Raw genomic sequence first — 19,486 nt, 5'->3', positions numbered from 1 at the left:
CCTGGCACCCCAATATTCACCCCTGTCATGTAATTAGGATATGTCTTACGCAAAGTATGCCTTGTGAAGTGTCATTCTAAAAGTCTTGATCTGCTAGATAGCAATATCTCGTTAGATTGTATGTACTATCGTCGTATGTGAAGTTATGAAGTTTGGCTATGTATGTGCTACTGAAACATGTTGTGAGGTTGAAAACACCCACAAGCAGCCTTTTAGGTACAACAGTAAAAAGGCCAAACAATGTTAATGGCTTATTGAGGAAATGCACACAAGCACAAGCAGGGGCGGCTCCAGGGTTTTTGCCGCCCCAAGCGGCGCAAAAAAAAAAAAAAAAAAGCCGCGATCGCGATCTGCGGCGGCAATTCGGCGGGAGGTCCTTCGCTCCGAGCGGGAGTGAGGGACCGTCCGCCGAATTGCCGCCGAATAGTTGGACCTGCCGCCCCTCTCCGGAGTGGCCGCCCCAAGCCCCAAGACCTCCGTGACTTCTGCAGCGGCTAGTGCAGCTGACCCCAGGGCTGCCGGAGTAGCTCAGGTGGCCCCAGGGACAGCCGCACCGGCTGCTGCTCCAATGGTCCCATGCAGCTATTCCTGGGTGCTGCCCCGGAGCAGCAGTGGCGCCCCGGCCCACCACCCCTCACCCAGAGCAGCAGCAACGGTGATGGCGGAATCCTGGGCCGCCCCCACCCTCCCAGCAACGGTGGAACCCCAGGCTACCCCCACCCCCGAGAAGTGGATTAACTACATTGATTGAAGGGTTCTTTGTCAAAGGAGGAAATGTCTATTCTATAGCACTAGAATAGCATAGCTGCAGCCCTATAGCTGTGCCTTTGTCATGTAGACATACCCCTCAGCACAGACACGGTCTATGCCGATGGAAAGGGTTTTCCTGTCAGCATAGGTAATCCATCTCCCTGAGAAGCAGTAGCTAAGGCAATAGAAGAATTTTTCCATCAACCTAGCACTGTATACATCAGGGGTTAGGTCAGGATAGCTACCTCTCTCAGGGGTTTAGATTTTTCACACCCCCGAGACACATAGCTATGCCAATATAAATTCCCAGTGTAAACCAGCCGTTAGTTCACTGCAAGATGGGGTGTAACTCTACCCCCACACTAGACTGCCGCACACTAAGGGCTGGTCTGCACCGGGAACTTACAAAAATTCACACCCCTGAGAGATGTAGCTATGTTGACCTAACCCCCAATGTAGACAGTGCTAGACCGACAAAATAATTCTTCTGTTGACCAAGCTATCACCATTCAGGGAGGTGGATTACCTACACTGACAGGAGAATGCCTCCCGTTGGTATGTGTCCGGTAATGTCTACACTGAAGTGCTGCCTAAGGGTATGTCTACATTACAAAGTCACAATTATGGCGCTGCAGCTGTGCTGCTGTTGCAGTTTAAATGTAGACATACCCTAAGTGTCCACATGGACCAGGCTGCTGCACACAAAGTTCTGTACTGCACTTTAATCAGGAGTAGATCAAAGTGCTCTAGCGACCTTTTAGTGGGCATCAGTAGGGTCCACGTTGACACTTAATGTGTGGCAGGTTAGTGGGGGATAGAGTTACAGCCCAGCTCACTGCAAATTAAGTGTTTGTGTAGACAAGCCCTTAAGCTCATGCGCTATCATGACATGATCTTTCTAGACAATCATGAAAACCCACATGCCTGAAATTGGGCTCCTATATCCAAGGGTGTTTCTTTAAAAAAAAAAAAAAAAAGAGAGAAGATTGCCATGCAAAGTTTGTGTGTACTGCAGGTGCTCGGGATGGGAACCAACAGCACAGCTCCCAACCCACCAGAATATATATAGGAGCCAAGGAAAGCATTCAACCCTCTAAGGGTATGCATACACTACAACAGTACAGTTATGGCACTGCAGCTGTTGTATAGATGCTTCTTACGTCCACAGAAGAGGTTTTCTGTTGATGTAGGAAATCCCCCTCTCCAAGAGGCAGTAGCTCAGTCGACAGAAGAATTCTTCTGTCGACCTAGCTGCATCTACAGCATGGGTTAGGTTGACCCAAATACGTAGCACAGGGCACAACATTTTTCACAGCTCTGCATAATGTAGCTAGGTCCAGGGTGGATAAAAACCAATGCTTTTTTTGATAAAATGCTTTTTGAGGAAAAAACCTATCTAAAGATAGTTTTAATTAAGATATATTATAGCTCAAAGATATCTCATCGTGGAATATCGATGATAAATTCTAATTCTATAATTTGAGACAATATATTCATGTAATGTTTAAGAAAAGTTTTGTAAATGAATTCCAATAGGTCATGATTAGGGACCCAATCTTATGGGGTTCCAGGGGCTTCTGTATAGAAAGATTTACCTAAATAATCTATCTACGCAATGGGACTCAGTGCTCAGTCTAGAAGATATCATCAGAGATGCTTAGGTTTGCAGTTCTCAAACTGGACTTGTGTCTCCAGACATAACATCCTTGTTAACAGCAACAATGTTTTTAAATAAATAATATATAGGAGGCGAGAAATAACGGACCTCAACCCTATTGTCCCTCTGTAAATTTGTGTACACAGAGTCAATCCCTGACCTCTCTCTAAAAGGGCAACGTTTCAAAAAGTTCAATGAATAGAAGATTGTTGGGGACGGAATAGATCTGGACAAGGAGAAGAAGTCTGGAGATAAATGTGAGAAGGGAGGGACAGGCAGTAGAAACAAAAGTGAAACTGTTTGAGCAGCATATTCCAGAAGTCTTGAGGTCTTTCTGAATGTAGCCTTCATTGATTTGAGATCTACTATACTATTCTCTCAATAAAAAGGAAAAAGAGACCCAGTTTGGGAATATTTTAATGAAGTTCCTCTACCTTTGGGTAAGACAGGCATGCGTGCAAAATGTTGTTTTATTGCTGATGCTGTTGAAATTTGGAAGGAACTGAGTGAGATCTTAAAAAGAAAAATATGCAATCACAGAGTTAAATTACAAGCATTAAAAACACGAATGGGACAAGCACTATCTCCAGCTCATTTTCTTGCAGATATTCTCAATACTTGGTACCAGGGTCAAACCTTAACTGCTGAAGAAGAGGAGTTGGCTATGACATGGACATCCAGCAATCATCCCTCCATAATGCCAACTATAATAAACTTCATATATGTTTGCTGATGATGTTTTAAAGAAAGTCACACCAGTGAACTGGTGGAAGTCACTTAAGCACTTGGATTCAGAGACTGTTGAAGTGACAATCTCACTTTTAACAGCAGTAGCTTCTTCTGCCAGTGTAGAAAGAATATTTTCTTCCTTTGGACTAATTCGTTCCATGAGAAATCGGTTGGGACACGAAAAAGCAGGAAAACTTGTTTCTCGTTTTCAGATTATGAACAAACAGGAAAATGAAGGTGAAGATGACTGAGTTAGCTGCAGAAGCCAATATTTTAAGTTTCTCATGTTGACCTGGCTGACATAGTCGATTTAATTTTTATTTTGTTTTTTTTAATATTTCATTTAACTATTTTAGTTAAAAACAATTTTAACAAACAAACCTGGTTTTAAAAAACTTGAATGTTTAACTAAATTCCAAAATTAATATGCTTGTTTTGTTATATTATATGTTTGCTGTTGAAGAAAAAATCCAGAATACATAACGTTGTTGTTTTAGTTAAATAAAACAATTTAAATGTCTGTCTGGTGATGTTCTCCTCCTAATACAGCATGGCAAGAAAATCCTCCAAATATTAATGATTAATCTGTTGAATTGGAGATATTTATGAAGTCATTGGGAGGTGAACTATCTTCTTCAATTACCGTTGATAAATGAAATAACCAAACATTCATTCATTTTCTGATATAGCTGTAAAGCTAATCTGAAAAGTTTTCAAAATAAATCACAGTTTAAAAATGTATAGTGTGTACCTTCTAAAAATGAAACGTACATCTATCTCTAAGTTGTGAAGAATATGTATATTAAGGTTATAACAACCAACAAGAATGCACTTTTATGTAGAAATCCATGATTAAATAGAGTCTTCCAGACTAGTGATTTAAATCAAATCCACCCTGGCTAGGTTGATCTAATTTTTAGGTGTACATCAAGCCTTATATCCCCACAGAACCCAGAGAAAGGAGCAAGATCAGTCAGGTGTCCAACCAATTAGGGGGAAAATAAAGCCAGGGTACAGCAGAGCCTCTAGACTTCTCCTGACCCCTCCACTCAGCTGGCAAAGCAGTGTTAGCAACATAGTCTGGTAGTCCCCTTCTCCAGATCTGGACAGCAGCCAGACTCAGTAAGAGTACAGAAACAATAGCAAGTCTTCACTCCCAGCTTTGTTTACAAGGAATTAAGAACTGGCAGAAGGTACTTGGGGGAATGGCAAGAGAAAATTACTCTTGGGTACAAGGAGCATCTATGGGATTTCAAGGGGCATGGCGGAAGATTATCTTTATTTCCTGGGTCCCCATAAGGGGGCTTTGGGAAGAGAGAATTATTCATACAAAGCTGTCCTGCTAACAAAGGAAATCTAGCAAGTGTCACACTCATAGGGAGCATGTGGGGGGGGGGAGGAATATGCTCCAAAACAACACCTATTTCTAGCGTTCAAACCCATGCATGTCCCATTAGGCATCCTTGATATTACAAATAGAAAAAAATTCTCACCAAAGGACACTTGAACACCCAAATTTTTAGTTTTATCATTTTCAAAAGTGAAGTTGAGATTTGTGAAGTATCAGTGATTTGATTTCCCTGTGCATCCCATGCTAAAACATGGGAGCTCTTTGTCCTCTAATGCAGGAGTTCTAAAGTACCAGAAAACAGGCACAAGAAAAGAAAAGCAACTTTAGCTAGGGGCTTGTGGGTGTCCTCAAACAGGTACACATTACTCCAGTCAGCCTGGTGTTACAGTAGAGGAGCTCTGAAGTATGTTTTCATTCTTGCATCATTGTGCATTTGACAGCATGAGGTATCTGAGATTGCTTAAATCCAAAGAGTCAAAGGAAGCTAATCTGTCTTGCAAGGCAGCTTGTTTGCAGCCAAAAAACCTGAACCAGAATCGCTGAATGGGTTGGTCACAAAGGGGTACTGAAGGAAAGGGTTTCTCTCACAGAAACTATTTTCAAGATCCTCTGAGAGGATAGTCAGGTATTCGGTTAGAGCTAAAATGACCTTTCGCTACACATTCTCATCCTGACAGCTGAGAAACTGACCAAGCTTGTAAAAAAAAAAAAAATGAAAAGTCCTGTTCCTCTCGTAGATACGGGACAATGTCAGCAATTGTCATTCTGAATGTATTAATTATTTCAATACTGTCAAATATCGTTTGCTGAGGTTTCTGAAGCTCCAGATTCAAGGAAGCAAGCTTTGGTAGAAACTGTTTCAAAAGGAGCACACAACCATGTACTTCTGGATCTTGCAGCTTTTGGGACAGTTCCAGTGAAACTGTGTTCAAAACCTCAACGAGCTCTTCCTGGAGCTCAAACAGCCTCTGTACACGGTCATTAAAATTAAGGCAGCAGATTTGATTATAATTCAGCAGCACCTTGCATCTTGCAGCCAGTTTTGCATCTCCCTTTACTGACACTGCTGGCTTTGACACCATTGATGCACTTTTTCACTACGGATTCAACCTCATTCGTACTTTTCATTGAAGCCTTGCTGGCAAGTACTTCTTGGTGAGCAAAACAGTATAACAAAAAAACATTTGAGCTTTCTTGGAAGCAATTCGGCACCCCTACTCATGTACCTTGCAAAACCACTGCCCCAGCAGCTCTCAAGCTGCACAGATTGTCAAAGTGAATGGGGGCACTCCTCCATTCTCGCCTGAAAAATGCGTTTGCCAGTTGGCCTGTCACTGAGATTCAACTGACATAAAACACCATCAGAAAAACAATGGCAATCATAGTGAAAAAAGAGAGCGCATACAATTATCTTGGGATTCCTCGTGACATCAAAGCCCTCATCCAAGCACAGGCTGTAGAAAGGGCTCTCAGACTTTTTCAGCTATTTCATTTTGTAGAAGATTCACCAGATCTCTTGTGCTCCCTCTATAATGTGTTATTGCTCAGTGGTATCTCTCTACAAGCATATTTTCTGGTTGTATGGCCAGGACAATTTTCTTCACAAATTCTTCGTTGCTGAATGGTTTCCTTGCTTTCCCCAAAAGTAGCGCAACTTTAAAAGTAGTCATTTGTATATGATCCACTTTATTCAAAAATCTGAGCCATCATTGTCTTTCAAACTCTGTTTTTGCATCATTTAACAGCTTGTGCCTCAAACTCACCGTAGTAATTTTGTGCAACTTCCCCTGTATGAATGCTATAAGGACATTGCACTGTGTAAATTTTAATTTGATGAATTTCTTACAAACAGTGCACACTGTAACTTACTCGGAAACTGAATCGGATGGCTTCAGAACCACAAAACTGCATTTTCCACTGGTCCTGAAATGTTCGTTTTTCTTCTTTCCATGTTCTGCTTTCTTAGCAGCAGGTGGCTCCCTCTGGGACAGTCTCTGTATCACATTCAGGGTCATTTTCTGGTACTGATATTTTGGAAAAACTTTCTGATATCCATTCATGTTTTTAACTCTCTCACCTTCTACCACAAACAAATCACTACCTACCCAAACACCATGCAGTGATCTTGCCAACCATGATGTTGGCCAGTAGTTGCCTATGGAGCTACAGTAGTAGCCTACGGAGCTACAGTAGTACGAGATGTAAACAGTAATTAGCCAATGAATACGCTCTGACTTGAAAGAAAGTCTATGTAGTTCAGTGCTGCCTGCACTGTACCATAATACTTAGAAGAGAATGAGTGCGCATTACGATTTATGGCATTTACAAGGCAACTTTAATACTTGATGTCTCAGCAATTTTGGGGGCACTTTGGAGGCTGTGGTGGCCACACACAAAAAATCTGCTGATGGCCACGTTTGAGAAATGCTGCTCTAGTAGCTAGACCATATTAGAGCTTTGCCACCTTTGCCAGTCTTTACCACCTTTGAACCAATAGGCCTGGTCCTTTCAGTTCAAGCAGAAGATCATACAGGCATTGTTACACGTGCACAATCATTAGTCTTCATAACAACAATTTTCTCTGACAGAGAAAGAGAAAATTGATCCAGCTCTGTAGAATAGGCTGGGCAGCCCACTTTTGTTCAGACAGGGAAACTAAAGTACTGTCTACTCTACCAAGGACTCTTAAGGCTAAAGCATCCCCCCATATCCCCAAATTCTGATTAACTTATGTACATCCTTTTCTCCAAAAGGATTTTTTTTTCCCTTGTAGAATTAGACAACTTGAACCTGTCCCCATGACAGACTGGTATCTATATTCACTATACACAAGTCATGTTCCAGAGACCCCTTTAACAGGTGATTCTATCAGCTGCCATGACAGAAGAAAAGATGCTTCAGGTGCATATTCTCCAGAAGTGAAAAAACTAGAAAATTCCAGACTGTTAAAAAGTTACAGGACTGGCCTTTAGATAGGTTATTGGAAGACACCTGTAAGTGTAGTGACCCTTTTGTACGTGCTGTTTTTCTGGGAGAGGTCCTAAAAAGATATTCAGAGCTTTGCCATTCTCCTAAACCAAAGTCTGCCTTTGACCATTTTGACTCAGACTAAGAAGCCATGTAGTAACTAGGGATGTAAAATGTTAAATGGTAAGCATTAGTCTTATTGGTTAACCTGCCTTAATCGTTAACCCCCAGCTGTGCCGGCCGGAGCAGCCCCAGCTGTGCCGGCCGGAGCAGCCCCAGCTGTGCCGGCCGGAGCAGCCCCAGCTGTGCCGGCCGGAGCAGCCCCAGCTGTGCCGGCCGGAGCAGCCCCAGCTGTGCCGGCCGGAGCAGCCCCAGCTGTGCCGGCCGGAGCAGCCCCAGCTGTGCCGGCCGGAGCAGCCCCAGCTGTGCCGGCCGGAGCAGCCCCAGCTGTGCCGGCCGGAGCAGCCCCAGCTGTGCCGGCCGGAGCAGCCCCAGCTGTGCCGGCCGGAGCAGCCCCAGCTGTGCCGGCCGGAGCAGCCCCAGCTGTGCCGGCCGGAGCAGCCCCAGCTGTGCCGGCCGGAGCAGCCCCAGCTGTGCCGGCCGGAGCAGCCCCAGCTGTGCCGGCCGGAGCAGCCCCAGCTGTGCCGGCCGGAGCAGCCCCAGCTGTGCCGGCCGGAGCAGCCCCAGCTGTGCCGGCCGGAGCAGCCCCAGCTGTGCCGGCCGGAGCAGCCCCAGCTGTGCCGGCCGGAGCAGCCCCAGCTGTGCCGGCCGGCCTTTAATCTGTTAACTGTTTAAACAAAACGTTTTGTAATTGTTTAAACGGTTAACTTTTAAATAACATTTACATCCCTAGCAGTAACCAGGATTCTATATTCCTTTCCACAGAGCTAAGACAAAGATAATAATAACCAGGTCAAATGGGGTAGGTCTAGAACTCATGAAATACTCAACACATTTCATGAGGCTAAGCAAAGGTGGAAGTAGGGCTACATCTAATAAGTTACAGATCAAGAGTTTCCTACCTCTTCCGTGGACTTGAGTGGCCCAGACAGGTTTGTAAACTGCAGGAAGCGCAAAGCACAGGCACAAGTTTCTGAGATTGTCTCACCTGATGGTTCAAATTCCTGTGAGTAGGAGACACAAACAGACCCAAATAGCTCTCTGCAATTTAGAAACTCCCTCCCTTTCCCCCACCTCTTGGTTTATCTTCCTTCCCTCATATGTAAAGTAACATTCTCATCTCTTTCACAGACACAGAAATTATACTTTTGTAATTCAATCCATAGCGAGACCAACCAGGAGACAAAAAATGGTCTTATGGTTAAGGCAAAACACTCAAGAGATCAAGGTTCAGTCCCTGGTGCTGTTGAAGACTGTGTAACCTTGCCCATGTCTCTTAATCTCTGTGCACACATCTTAACCATCTGTAAAACTGAGAATACTTTTAGTTCACATGGATTTTGGGTGGCTAGATTGATAAGTATTTGTGAGGCATTCAGATATTATAGTGATGGGATCACACAGACACACTGAGGGTCTAGGAAGAAAGTAGGTAGGACTGAGTTCTACAGCACCAACACAGTTCTGATAGATCAGCATTTTCATGTATCATTTACGTGGAACAGACTCAGTTTGATTTATCTGAACCAAACACAAAAATACTGCTTTCTTTGAAATCATATTTATTGCATTGTCTCCTACTTTTAAAAAACATGGCATTTTAAACAAACTAAAGGCAGATATAAACTATGCTACATTTTTCAGCATGGGCGAAGTACACTAGTGTAGATAAGCCCTTAGTGTCTTGTCTGTCTGGATCTTGATTACTTTGAAAACCTTTTCTCTTGCATGTAAGTGTCATATCCACAGAAGCAAGATTCAGTTATCCACAGAGTAGTGGAATACAAGCAGTATTTTAATATAATTAATGTGTTTTAATTTAATTTTCTGCTTCTGACAGTGTGCTGTCATGTGAGGACACTGTCATGAAGTTCAATCATGTCCATGTCAATAACTTTATCTAAAAATAGTTTTCAAACAGCAAGTGTCATTTCTGAGAATCAGACTTTGCATTTTTAAGTTAAAAATATTTCTGTAGCATTATGCATTTATACAGTAGATAGACACATTCCCTACCTGAGAGAGTTTACAGTTTAAATATTAAAAACAAACAAACAAAAAAACCACACACCATTTCACCTAAAATAAATTTCTACCAAATTAATCTTACAACCTTTTACTTTGCATAGATATTTTTCCTTGGACTGCCCTGGGTAATTTTGAGTCTTGGTACTGAAAGAAATTCCAGTGACCTTTCATTACCTGGACACCATAACCCACAGACAACCTCTGGAGTTTTCTTTACTACAACTGGATCCATGGTGAAGTGTTGATGCTGCTCAAATGCAAAGAGCAAAACTGAGGAATTCTCATGATGCACTACTTGCCTATGATCTCAACATGTATATCTGCAAGATATGTCTTATATTTTAGGTGGGTTTACACTGGTACCTCAGTTTAACTAGGAATAGTCTAAACTTCCCATTAACCCATTCAATATAGACTATTTACACCAGCAGTTCTCAAACTGGGGATTGGGACCCCTCAGGGAGTCGCAAGGTTATTAAATGGGGGGTCGCAAGCTGTCAGCTTCCACCCCAAACCCCGCTTTGCCTCCACCATTTATAATGGTGTTAAATATAGGGAAAAAGTGTTTTTAATTTATAAGGGGGGGGGTCGCACTCGGAAGCTTGCTCTGTGAAAAGGGTCACCAGTACAAAAGCTTGAGAACCACTGATTTACACATTGCCATGGGGCCTAAAGGCCCAAAGTCAGATCAGGGCCTGGTCTCATACATACTCAATTCTAGCAATATATTTAATCTAGAGCTGCTATGCTGTACTCAGTTATTCCAGTTTTCCTTTATAATATTACCTGTATTTACTAATTACATATTGTAGGTTCCAATTTCAGTTTTAACAAACACCAAAGTGTATACAGACGGAGAGTACTTAATCTGATCAAGTATGAAAGTGCTGAAGAAAATTAGGCCTGTTAGAGATGATTATTCAGGATGTTTACCTGAATGCAACAATTTTTAATTATTATGATCATAGTTCCACTAAGATAAACCCATAAGCATATAGAAATAAAAATCAGAATGTTAAGGCCTGGGAGATTCTTGGAATACATACGGTTGGCCACCTGTTCAAATAAACTTTTCTAACTTATTTAGATAGCAAAACTAACTTTAACTGGCCCCCTCTCTCATGGTACCAGTACCTTCAAGTTAGGCACTACATTTCTCAACTTCCCTAGGAAAGTTCTTTTATGTATTAAAGTTAACTTTAATAAAAGTGATGACTTCTGGATGATTACAACACAAAAAATAACTAATTTATATCCATCTTTGCAGACAACTTTCCTAACAAAAAAATTTCCATATGAATGACAATGTAGGAAGTGGTTTGGTTAGACAAATTACTCCAAGAGGAATGGGAATAAATGCTGAAGAAACTCTGGTAAAAGATGATTTTATGCATATATAGTGGACATGACTAGAGTACTGATGATGCTTTGTTGTGATATCCCACAGTCTGTAATATCTGGTACAAATCACCTTTGGTAATCTTCCTGGAACTTCCTAGTGGAAGTGGGTACACCCAAGAAAAGAATTATTTATTCAGTACTCAGACATTCACCTAAAAAAAAAAAAAAAAGTATACCTGTCCATTTTTTAAATATTGATAGACACACCTGGTTTAGTAAATATGAGCAGAGTCAGTAGTTTCACTCAACTTAATAAAATTAACAGAAATGTGTCCTGGATAGCATGCTGTAATATAACACCACCATGTTAAGCAGAAATATTTGATTACGGTATATTACTGCACAATGTTTCTCTTAAAAAAAAAATAGGCTTTGGTTGACATTTACTTGGAAGTGATTTGCAACCTGTTAAAAGCTTCTAAATAAATAAGTTGTTAAAAATATAAAAACCAGAGTTTAAGTGGATGAAGTAAGAGTGATCTAATTACAGTTGGAGTTCACAGGACAAATCATTGTTTCTGAAGGTGCCAGTTTATGAAAAGGTACAATGACAGCATGTAAACAAACTAAAGCAACTACCTGTACAGTAGGAAAAAATAATTCTAACAAATAATTTAAACAAAAAAAAAATCCAGTACTTAAACATTTGCTAGAACAAGAACAGCAAAAGGCAATGCTTCAGTCACTGACTTCCTTCAAACAGTGGTATTTATGATCCAAATATGTACATTCTGATCATATACTGAGGCTTAAACTCAAACACAGCTCATAAGTCATTAGACAACTAACTACAGAACCATATGGAATTCGAGTGTGTGTTCATTTTTGGTCTCTAGACTCATCCCTGGGTGTGTCAGATGGTTACCTGCATAAAACACAGATGCAAGTTTCTGTACACATATTTTGAAACAAGAAATGTGAACAGAATTCTAACCTAAAATACTAGTTATACCCCCATACTATACAAATGAAGTAAATTAGCTCTAAAGTACTTACCTCTACAACATACTTACTGATGTTTAGTAAAGTCATTTGTCACATCTTCTCACAAATTAAAAATAGAAAAGAGAACAGAAAGTCTTGTAAAGCAGACTTTCAAGTTAACCATAAAACATGTCAACTCTGCAAAAGGAAACCTACTCATCTACCCTCATATAATGATAACACACCAAAGATATTACCCATCAAAGCGATTCAAAAGGATTTTAAATCAAAGTTAAGAAAAGTGAACAAACCACAAAACCAGCCTCCTCCCCTCCCAAAAAATACCTTACTTGAGAAATACTGAACCCTACAGCCACAAAACCACAGAAGTCAGTACAAGTCAAATACATACCAACCATGTTTGCATGAGGAAAAAGAATCAGTTGATTTAGTGATTTTCCACAGAACTTATTCAAGCTCTTTCTGAGGAACAAAAGTGAAGGAGGGAGGAGTGTAGCAAAAAGTCAATAGCAACCTGATCTGAGGAAGTTGTTTCTTACTTGGCAAGCCACATGCTTCACCTACATATTCTAATGATACTAAGCTCAAATATCAGAAAAGTCCAAAACAAAAGTTACAAAACTGTACAGCTAGACAACTACGAGGGACTTAACTTTTTTTGAAGATCTTGAGGAAAAAGTAATATTATCAAGAATTAAATAGGTACAGAAGTAAAACATGAAAGTACCCTCGAGCTCATGTTTCTATTGCAGCTTTTAACAAAAACAGAACCAACTCACCAGTTGTGCAACAAGAAGCTATTTTGTATCATTCCTTTGTAGTGGGAAGAGAGGAATTTCATACGCCGCTACACAAAATTTTACTTTTTAAATGGATGGAAGAATGCCTTTGCAGACAGGCTATCTTCCCTCTGATCTCAGGAAAACAACTCAAAGAAATTCACTTAGCATCTAGGTTAGCCAGAGCTACAAGTTGTCAGCTGTTACTGGAAAGACTCAGGCCTAGCCTACACTAAAGTTAGGTTGACCCTGCTATATCACTCAGGAGCACAAAAAATCCACACCCAAGTGACGTAATTAAACTGACCTAACCCGCTAATGTAAATAGTGCTAGGTCAATGGAAGAATTCTTCCATTGACCTAGCTACAGCCTCTCAGGGAGATGGATTACCTGCGCCAGGAGGAGAACCCCCTCCATTGGCATAGGTAATGCGTACTCGGAAGCGCTGCAGCTGTGCTTCTGTAGCTAGACTATGTCTAAGATTTCCAAAGGGGTCCGCACCTGCATTCAAAAATTTTAGGGGTCCACAAACACAAAAAAGGTTGAAAACCACAGCTTTGTTTTCAAGTGTAAACAGGCAGTATCACTGATTAGGCATAGGGAATGAGAAAAGCTGGGTTCCAGACCCATCTCTGCTCTTGACTTGGCATGTAGCCTTTAGAAGTCAAAACCTCTCAGGGTCTGTGTGGATATGGAATTTTTAAAAGAGTTATCTACCTATCATGGAACCAAGGCTAACTTGATAAACAGTCTTAAAGGTGTTAAATTGTTTAACTTTTTTTTTTTTTAAAGCATCATTTCTCTCCACCCACCCCCTTTCTACTCTTAGTTGTTTTGACTAGGAAAAGTGGTTGAGTTGAGGTCATAATTAGCTGATGTGCTAGAAATTGCTTCTGGCCCAGTCCATCAATATAGAATTTCTGCCTGATGATGTCGTTTGTGGTTTCTAGATCTGCAGCTGGCACAGAAGCCCAAGATAATTGGATATTATACAAAAACAGCTCTGTTTAATAGATTCTCTTGGCATACAGACCAATACAGATTAGTGAACAGAGAAGGGCTGTGTTTAGGACCCAACACACCAAAAATCCCCACTTTAATTCTTCAAGAAAAGGTATGCTACCCAGGAACAATTCTGAGCTGTTTTATATCTTTTTGCAGATAAACTTTTAGGCTAAGATTTGAAATTACTTAGGCTACGTCTTCACTACCCGCCTGAAATCGGCGGGTAGAAATCGATCTCTCGGGGATCGAATTATCGCGTCTCGTCAGGACGCGACAATCGATCCCCGAATCGATGCTTGTACTCCACCAGCGCAGGTAGGAGTAAGCGCCGTCGACGGGGGAGCCGTGGAGGTCGATTTGCCGCCGTCCTCACAGCGGGGTAAGTCGGCTCGGATACGTCGAATTCAGCTATGCTATTCGCGTAGCTGAATTTGCGTATCTTAAATCGACACCCCACCCCACCCCCCGTAGTGAGGACATAGCCTTAGATTTCACCTGGTAATCTGAAGACTGGTGAATTTGACCTTGAAGTTAGATCCAAAACAGTTTTCCAGAAATGCCCTAGATTTAATACTCTAGAACAGTGACTCTCAACTTTTCCATACTACTGTACCCCTTTCAGGAGGCTGATTTGTCTTGCATACCCCAAGTTTCACCTCACTTAAAAACTACTTGCTTACAAAATCAGACATAAAAATACAAAAGTGCCACAGCACGCTATTACTGAAAAATTGCTTACTTTCTCATTTTTACCATATAATTATAAAATAAAACAATTGGAATATAAATATTGTACTTCCATTTCAGTGTATAGTACTGTATATAGAGCAGCATAAACAAGTCACTCTCTATATGAAATTGAGTTGATGTACCCCCTGGAAGACCTCTGCGTAACCCCAGGGGTATGCATACCCCTGATTGAGAACCACTGCTCTAGAATAACTAAGGTTTGTTTCCTCTCTAGAGTCCAGGGAAGACAACTGCTTGGCTCCATACCTTCAACAAGAAAGAGGATTTAGACTGTGGCATTTGCAACCCCAATCAGTTGTTGGTGTACAGAGCATTTGTCCTCCACTACAGAAACTGCTTCCTCAGACATTTTTTAATCACAATGCTCCAAAACAATGGGCCTGAGGGAGTGGACATAAGTCACTGCCCAGAATCAGCTGTATGCAGACAAGGTAACTCCAAGACATCAGAACTCTCCAGTGTGTTACATATTAAGGATAAAGGCTGACTAGCACATGAATACAAAAAATAAAGATGCAAAGCTTTTCCCAGATTATTGACAGCTGACTCAAGTTTTCATGGACTTAAAGGTCTGCTAAACAGGGAGTACATCGGAGAGTATGCTATGAAAGTCCTGTAAAGTTACAAGCTTCTCCAGATTCCATGAAATGCCAGATGACCCCTAGAAACCTCACAAGTGTTAGTAACTTATCAGAACAAACTCTGGATCAATTAAAGTAAATAGGGCTGTGTCTCATGCTGAAAATCAAAGCAAAAGTCAGAAGTTAAAATTGGAAGAAAAATCTTTTCTAATTAACATCTGCTGTCTCTACTGCAAAAGTTTCAGCCCTAAAGTGGTCCCCAATGCACTGTGGAATTAGTTTTATCAAACATATTGGTCTTGTCTTTACCAAACATTAAGATCCTAGCAGACAAAGCAGTTATAGTTTCAATGTTAGAATGTCAAGGTAAACCCTAGAATTTACCCACACAAGCTAACACAAATACTTTTCCCCCCCCCAGCATGGACATGGCTGTTACCTGCCTGGGCCAAAGGCTGTGCCCAAAGACAACTTACTACATTTAAAGGGATAGTCCAAAATACTTTACTTGAGTCCTTTTTCAACTGATTGGATTTTCACAGAAGACTGAAAATGAACTTCAGACGTTCTGCAAACCTATTTTTTCAAAAAGGCAGAAGACTATATTAAGGCTTTGTCTACATTAGGAAAGTACTGGTTTTCCAGTACTGCATCAGTGCTGGAAATGGAATGAGAACAACTGTATGCAAGATTCAAGAGATCTTACCATCACAATGTTGCCAATTCTTGTAGTTTTATCACAAGACTCAGAACACTGAGTGTTTTTAAGGCCCTAGCTCCACAATGCAAGTGATTATACAAGAATTTCAGCTTTTGTTAAAAAGAATTCTAGCCCTCATAGCTGTAGAGAAGAGCCTGAAAACATAACTTGAGTGAATCCCAAAGGCTCAGAAACCAGAAGGCGTATCAACATTTACCATTTCAGTCTTAAGATTTTTTTTTTTAGGGGCCAGATGTGATTTTTGAATGCCTGGGGTTGGCAACTGCTACCATAATATCATGAAAACCTTTGAGACACATAGTGGCAAAAAGATATCTGAATGCTGTTTACCCCATTACTAGAAAACAGGACAACACACTTTCTAGTTTAGATGCACCTTCATTTTCCACATTTAACTTGAAAAGAGATGGGAAAGAAAAATAGTATAAAGGTCAAGCTAACATGCTAAAAAAAAAAAAAAAGCATATACATTGCAGCCCAGGCTAGCAACCAGAGTACAAGAGCACCCAACCCCCCGGGTCTGTAATCACGTGGCTAGCTAGCTTCTGCAGGCAACATCCACAGAGCTATTTTTAGAGCACTAGCTCAAGCAGAGCAAGCTCATGGCTTGTCTCTGCCACCATGTCCACACTGAGCTACAGTGCTAAAAATAGCAAACAGAGCTAGCCAATGTCTTTCTACCCAGGCTAGGAGGCATGCTCCCAGCCACAGTATAGACAAATGTTAACACTGAGGGTTAGGTCAACCTAACTGCATCACACAGGTGTGAAATTATCCACAATCCTAAACAATGTGGCTAGGTCGACTTAAGTGTTAGGCATAGACCAGGCCTAAGAGTTCAGGAAATAAAACTCAATGTGAAAAATGTATTTTGTGCAGGAACTGCCAATATGAACAGGTTTAAGTGCTTGATGCTAATTGCATTTCTTACTTAAATACCTGAAAAAGCATTCTTTGTTATGTGATCTTTGAGTTTTATTACAGCATTGTTCTGCAAATCAGAGGTTTCACTGATGCCTAAAGCCACTATTTTATTCAATTATAGATTAATGAACTTCATTGTAGGAGGAGATAAGCAAAACTGTTTAAGGATAATCAGCAAGGATGATTGATCTCACACTCCTAATTCAACTTATGTTTAAATTTTGTTCACATGATTTGATATCATTCAAATGCTTTTTTGAGAGTTTCCACAAAGAATGGCCAATAAATGAAGGAATGGATAACCTATATTGAGTGGGAAAAGTAACAAAGTGCTGTTTTTCTCTGGTAAGTCGGTTAACCCATTTAAGTTTACATTTTATGCTACAAGCAATACCCAGAACAATATTGAAGCTGGACTGTATGAACTTGTCTCCCATTATAACTGTCTCTGTGCTGATGAGGACATGGGTAAAGGCAGGAAGACCACAAAACATTTAAGCAACCATTTGTTATAACCAGATAGTTAACAAATGACAGATTTGCTACACTGGATGCCTGAATTAGAGACACTGAAATTAACCTTGGAAAACATGACAATGCACACATTAAACAGAAGAAATATAACCAGAAGCTCCCTTACAGTTTCATAAAACATTAATGAGCAGGTTACATAAATCTTGAGGATTAGCAGAGTTTTAGATGACAGCTGCTGCAAGACATGTTAACTGTAGCTAGGGAGACATATCCTTTCATTCTTCAAGACTGTTCACTTTCATTAATACCACGATAAAATAAATTAATTCCTTGAAACAGAAGCTGCATTTAACCCTTGACTTAAAGTTTCCAGTAGCTAACTGGTTAATAATCAAAGAAGTTACATCAGGAAATGGTGTTCATTTCAATATAAAGTACTTAAAGAAATCACAAATATTACGCACTTTGTACCTCAATTTCTGCTGCATTTTGCATGAAAAAAAAATACCCTGTACTTGCTTCTGCACTATCTTGCAGCCTATTTATTACTTGCACGCAAACAGGTGGCAGAAAAGAGTTAATGGTGAAGTCAACAACAATGCTCTCCCTTACAGGGGGGGACACATTTTGAAATCTAGTCAGTTTTACATCATCTCTCACACCAATATTTTTGTATCGCTCTCACCAGAAGTGTTTAAAAGATTTTAGTCTCAGATTTATCAAAGCATATTCCAACCTCACTTCTTACAACCACAGTAAGAGGAAAGGGGAGAGAGAGAGTAAAAAAACAAAACAAAAAAACCCAACGTATTCCTCTAGATTAAAGTACAACCAAGTTTCTTGCCTTTTCTCTCCCCCCTACCCTAGACCTCCAGAGTCCCAAGTCCTAAAACTCAGAATCCAAAAACATTTCACACAAACACCACACACTGAGTGCAGCCAGGGCATAAGCACAAACCCGAAGAGGCGCCCCCCTGGGTAAATCTTGCTGGAGAGCCCCCTTCACAAAGCCTAGAGATGGGCAGAACTCAGGGCCTAAAAGAAAGCCAAGTGCCAGGCAACCCTAGGAGAGTGAATCAGGAAGTTAAAACACTCCCAACTGGGTAACTCTTCTAAATAAACTGATGGGTTTGGTGCCTGGGGATCGGCGACCGCGGCTGCCCGCCCACCCCGCTCCACTTCCTCCCTATCTCCAGGGGTCTCAACGCCCCTCTTCTTCCCCAGGACTCTCGTTCCCTCCCTCTTCGAACCCCCCCCTTCCCTCAGGCTCATCCCCACCCCACCCCGAGGATCAGGCGCTTCGCCCCCTGCGCTGGAGCGCAACCCTATGCGGCCCCCCCCCGTTTCTCAAGCCAACCCCGCCGCTCTCCCTCGGGAGCTCGAGCCCTCACCTCCCCCAGCTACTCTGGCCAACCCGCCTCGGAGTCCGGCCCTTAGCGCCCGCCCGGTCCTCGGGGCACCCCTGCCCCTGCCCCTTCCCGGGGCTCAGGGCCTCCCTCAGCCCCCCCCCTTTCTCACCTCCCGGCTTTGGAGTCCGCTCCCCACCCCGAGCCCACCGGCCCCTCCCAGTTTCTCAGGCCCTGCCGCTCTCACCTGCCGCCCGGAGCCTCCTCCCTTCCGCGCCGCCTCGGTCGCCGGTCGCCACCAAGCAGCGCGACCGCCCCCTCCCGCCCCTAACAACCAGTCCCGCCCCATTGCCCTCCGCGCCCATCCTCACATCCCATTGGCTCTCCGCGCCGCACATCCTGACTGTGATTGGGTAAAACATATGCCTGTCAAGATCTCGACCCCACCCCACCCTCAGTATTTTATTCACTCTAGCGTTTGGCACGCCCCTACCTCCTTTCGCCTTTCTGATTGGCTCAAACTGTTGAGGCTGAGAGTTAGGATAGGATGGTAGGGATGACAGCTGTTGCGATGCGCCCGCCTTCCTCCCTCCCTCCTCTGCAGTAGAGGTGCATGTGCTTGCCCCTATGCTGAGTTTGGTTGCACAGCAAGGAGGGACAGGGCGGGAGGAGGAGAGAGAAGAAAGTACCTGGACAGAATTAACTATCCGCTTGCTGGAGATAATTCGCTCAAGCAATTCCTCTGTCCCCACAGAGCTATGGATGCTTATGGCGGTTTTAAGTATATTAATGTGCTCCTGGATTTAATCCCCAACCCGTTTTAACTGTGTTATTCGGCGGGGGGGGGGGAATGTCGAGCTCTAGATGGGTTTCAAATTCACTAGGCAAGGTGAAACTATTAAAATATTACAGGTTTCAAATGTGTGAACTCAAATAACAGCCCATTTCACCCAAAAC

General features: G+C 42.1%; 1 protein-coding gene and 1 pseudogene across 2 annotated transcripts in view; both read right to left on the bottom strand.

Moving 5' to 3' along the window:
• The window catches only part of NUMB (NUMB endocytic adaptor protein), a 137,707-nt gene extending 118,888 nt beyond the window's left edge, over positions 1-18,819 (bottom strand). For both annotated transcript variants that reach the window (XM_065403575.1, XM_065403576.1), the window contains exon 1: positions 18,777-18,819. The gene's annotated coding sequence lies outside the window, so the exon portion shown is untranslated. The remainder of the gene's footprint in view (positions 1-18,776) is intronic.
• On the bottom strand, positions 4,551-6,794 carry LOC135877753 (uncharacterized; annotated as a pseudogene).
• Positions 18,820-19,486: the final 667 nt, after the last annotated feature.

The sequence above is a fragment of the Emys orbicularis genome, chromosome 4 (assembly GCF_028017835.1).
Source record: "Emys orbicularis isolate rEmyOrb1 chromosome 4, rEmyOrb1.hap1, whole genome shotgun sequence".
NCBI classification, from domain to species: Eukaryota; Metazoa; Chordata; order Testudines; family Emydidae; genus Emys; species Emys orbicularis.
The sequence above is the reverse complement of the archived record's forward strand: the minus strand, read 5'-3'. Positions and strand labels throughout refer to the sequence as shown.